Here is a 5,000-nt window from a genome sequence, read left to right as displayed (position 1 = left end):
TCTTCAGCTGGGTTGGTGACCAATTTGGCCGCGGCTGAGCAAGATGGAGTTCCTCACTTCTTCTACGGTGGGTAATCTGACGCCTCCAACGCAAACATCCTGGAACACTTTTTCATGGAATGTCCATTTGCTAGTAACATATTACTCCAAAGACTCACAGTAGTTGATATATATAAAAAATTATCGACAGATAATAATTTGTTTAATGAGATCCTCATGCTCCATCCTTACCTTAGAGGATACTGAATAACCAACAGTTTTGTAACATTAACTGAAGATAGGTACAACTTACCCACAAAATTAAAAAAATGTTTTTTTCTATTCCATATGATTAATTTTGTATAACCTTTAATATATAGAAATGAGGAATATTAATTTTAATATGTACTTAAATGTCTGTCTATAGTTTATTTTTTATTATTTTGGCATAGCTTGATTACAATGAAGATGTAAATAATATTACTGTTACCATATGTCAAATATCCGACGCCCAGGGGTGCAATAAATTGATTAAAATCTCTCTCTCTCTCTCTCTCTCTCTCTCTCTCTGCCAGGGGTTGGTGCAGATATGGGGATAATTGCAGGTTTACACACAAAAATAAGTATGAAGGCGAAAGAACAAATATTATGGAAAAGTTGGATTTTTTAATGGCAGAATTCCGAGAAATGAAGAAAAGAACATCATATCAGAACAGGAAGGAAGCATGGGAGAATCCATATTATTACCAATATTAAATAATGGAAATGAAACACAAACCATAATAGTGATGAATGCACAGGGTTTAGTCACGAGTAACTCTAAAAGGAAAATAGAGTTCCTAGAAGAACTAACCCAAATTGAAAAAATAGATATATTAAATATAAGTGAAACATGGTATTCCCAAGAGACTGGCAGTGATGACCAGATAAAGGGTTTCCAAACTTATAGATCAGACAGAAAAAATAGGAATCAAGGGGGAACTGCAATATATGGAAGAGACATAAATCAAGGAAAAGTCTGTGAAAAATACAGCAACACAGAATTTGAATTTGAAAAACTAGTGAATATTGTAGTTTACAGACCCCCAAATACTAAGGAGTTTGACATAATAATAGAAAAAATAGATGATATATGTAGAAACCATAAAGACTGGAATATACTCCTATCCGGAGATTTTAACTTTCCTTTCGTGGATTGGAAAGAACGGATAGAAGAAAGTGGTTGTATGTATACATATAAAAAAGAGAGTAATAGTAGCGCAAAAGATAAGAGGCAATTTGAAAAGCTTCAAGATATGCTATTAGAACATAATATGCAACAAATAAACCACATTCCAACAAGAAAGGAAAATGTCCTAGATCTAGTATTTGTGAATGAGGTGAATTATGTTAAAGAAATAATAGTGTATAACACGGGAATTTCAGACCACAATGTCATAGAATTGATAGTTCATTCCAAAGCAAGTGATCACAGAATTAATAAAAGCACAAAACTTTGGGAAGGATATGGAAAATATAACTTTACAGTAAGAATATAAAATGGTCAGAAATAAATGAAGAACTGAATAAAGAATGGAAAAATGTATTTATAAGTGATAATATACAGGTAAATACGGACATACTGTACAAAATACTGGAGAAAATTGTTGAAAAATATGTACCGAAAAAAAACAATAAACAAAAGACGTACATACCAAGAGACAGAAGGATCTTATTTCAGAAAATTAGAAAGTGGAAGAAAAATCTTGCAAAAGAAAAAAATGTGTGGAAAATGAGGGAAATAAAATGTAAGATAGAAAATGCAGAACAAAAGATTATACAGGCGAAAGAAAATGAAAAAAAGGACTTAGAATAAAGGACACTTCAAAATATAAAAAGAAACCCCAAAGTACTTTAATCCTATGCAAAAAAGATGAATAAAAGGAGAATAGAAATAGGCCCTCTAAGAATTGAAGGACGGCTAACGAATGAAAAAAAGGAAATATGCAACATATTAGCAGAAAAATATAAGATTGAGTTCACGCCAAGAATTACGAATGAGAATAATGAAACAGAAATGAGAGAAGAAAATGTCGAATATCTAACGGATATAGATATTAATGAAGCAGATATTGTCACGGCTATAAACGAAATTAAAAATGTATCGGCAGCCGGACCAGATGGAGTTCCAGCGATTTTGTTAAAAAAAACTGCAAACACTATCGCGAAGCCGCTTGCAATACTGCTAAGACAGAGTGTAGATATGAGCGAGATATATGTTAAACATAAATTAGCTTATATAACCCCTATCTTCAAAAGTGGATCAAGACTAGAGGCAAGCAATTATAGACCTGTTAGTCTAACATCACATATTATGAAAGTGTATGAGAGGGTAATAAAAAAGAAAATAATGAACCATTTGGTCAAAAATATTTTGTTCAATATGGGTCAACACGGTTTCGTACCTGGAAAAAGTACACAGACCCAACTGATAGCACACTATGAAAACATATACAATAATATGATAAATGAAAAAGACACAGATGTGATCTATCTAGATTTTGCAAAAGCCTTTGACAAGGTAGACCATAACATATTGGAGAAAAAAATGAGAAAGCATAATATTGTGGGAAAGATAGGAAAATGGGTAAAAGAATTCCTGCAAAACAGAAAACAGATAGTGGTTGCAAATGACGAGAAATCAGATGAAGCCCAGGTAATATCTGGTGTGCCCCAAGGTACGGTATTAGCTGCACTGCTATTTGTTATTATGATCTCAGACATAGACTGTGATGTTGAAAACTCCGTAGTGAGAAGTTTCGCCGATGACACAAGAATAAGTAGAGAAATTACTTGTGATGAAGATAGGAACTCACTACAAAGAGATCTAAACAAAATATATGAATGGGCGGAGATAAATAGGATGGTATTTAACTCCGATAAATTCGAATCAATAAATTATGGAAACAGAGAAGGAATGGTGTATGCATACAAGGGACCTAATAATGAGACAATCACAAACAAGGAAGCAATTAAAGACCTTGGTGTAATTTTAAATAGGAATATGTTATGCAACGACCAAATAGCAACACTGTTGGCTAAATGTAAAGCAAAAATGGGAATGTTATTCAGACACTTTAAAACAAGAAAAGCTGAACACATGATTATGCTTTACAAAACTTATGTGCGTAGTACACTCGAGTACTGCAATGTGAAATGGTACCAACACTACCAAAAGGATATTGCGCAAATAGAGAGTGGACAAAGGTCCTATACTGCTAGAATAGAAGAAGTTAAGGACCTTGACTACTGGGAAAGACTGCAATTTTTAAAACTATACAGTCTAGAAAGGAAAAGAGAACGCTACATGATAATACAAGCATGGAAGCAAATAGAAGGAATTGCTGAAAACATCATGGAGCTTAAAATATCAGAAAGAGCAAGCCGAGGTAGATTAATAGTGCCAAAAAGCATTCCAGGTAAACTGAGAAAGGCGCACAGGACATCTATCCACTACGCACCAGCATCGATAATGCAGCGACTATTTAATGTGCTGCCAGCTCATCTAAGAAACATATCAGGAGTGAGCGTAGATGTGTTTAAGAATCAGCTCGATAAATACCTAAGATGCATCCCAGACCATCCAAGACTGGAAGATGCAAAATACACCGGAAGATGCATTAGCAACTCTCTGGTGGATATACGAGGTGCCTCACACTGAGGGACCTGGGGGAAACACAAACAAAAAATAAGGCAATAAAGCAATAAGGCTCTCTTTCTCTCTTTTATATAGATCATAAAGTGTTCTATAGGGAAAATTTTGCATGTTCTTTTCTAGTGACTATTGTAAATATGGACTCAACACTTATTACTATTTTTGTCTATAAATATCTCTGTCTCTCTCTCTCTCTCTCTCTCTCTCTCTCTCTCTCTCTCTCTCTCTCTCTCAGTATTTTCTTACGAACTCGTAGAATACAATCTTAATTTTTTCAGTTTCTGTATTCAACATCCACTTCCTTAATGAATTTATACATGACCTTTTCTCCATTTCCCCTTTCAATTCATGGACTGCTTATTTATCTACTGGTGATTCATACCTCTTCCATCTCTAATTATTCTTCCGCTCTATTTATTTCATCTAGGATGGCAATTAGTAATTTTAGGGTTCAATCCCTGAATGCTGGTTATATTATTAGCCCTTCGATAATCGTAACATATCTTTCACTTGATCTTACATGAATGGTTGACGATTTTTATTGATATTCAAGCGTCATAAAAAAGATAGAGAATAATATTAACTTTTGTCAACAGTGCTAGGAAAATCTGTCTCCCCATATATCTACCTATTCCTTGATATTAATAATGTTGCTATTATTATTATTATTATTATTATTATTATTATTATTATTATTATTATTATTATTATTATTATTATTATTATTATTATTATTATTATTATTATTATCATTATTATTATTATTCACTACTTTGAATAATTAAGCAAGAAATAGGAAGCAGAGAAGAAAATAAAAGAACTGAAAAGAAGAATAGGAATATTATATTAATAACAATTTGAAGAAGACCATATGCAAGATATACATATATACATACCTATATATATATATATATATATATATACAAATAGATAGATAGATTAATAGATAGACATATATAAGGCCAACTCTATTTTCTATTCCTAAAACAAACTCATCCCACTCCAGTAATCAAGGGGTTAAATGCCTCACATCAAAAAAGGTCAGCCCAAAAGATTATAGTCAGTTTTACACCAAGGTCCCCTTTAATCTTTGCTCCCTAATGTCTTCAAACCATAATTAATTAGTTTCATCCTTTTTCATACCGTCGTGAAGGACAATAACGTGTTTTTTTTAAGGCGATAAATAGATTCAGATGAGACAAATCGTCGGCTGATTATAGAGACTGGGAATGCCTACATATATACGTATATGGAAAGACATATAATATTAATATTTTTTATTATTGCTTACTAACCTACAACCCTAGTTGGAAAAGCAGGTTGCTAT

Source organism: Palaemon carinicauda, chromosome 14, assembly GCF_036898095.1.
Source record: "Palaemon carinicauda isolate YSFRI2023 chromosome 14, ASM3689809v2, whole genome shotgun sequence".
In the NCBI taxonomy this organism is placed as follows: domain Eukaryota; kingdom Metazoa; phylum Arthropoda; class Malacostraca; order Decapoda; family Palaemonidae; genus Palaemon; species Palaemon carinicauda.
This window is presented reverse-complemented; position numbering follows the sequence as displayed.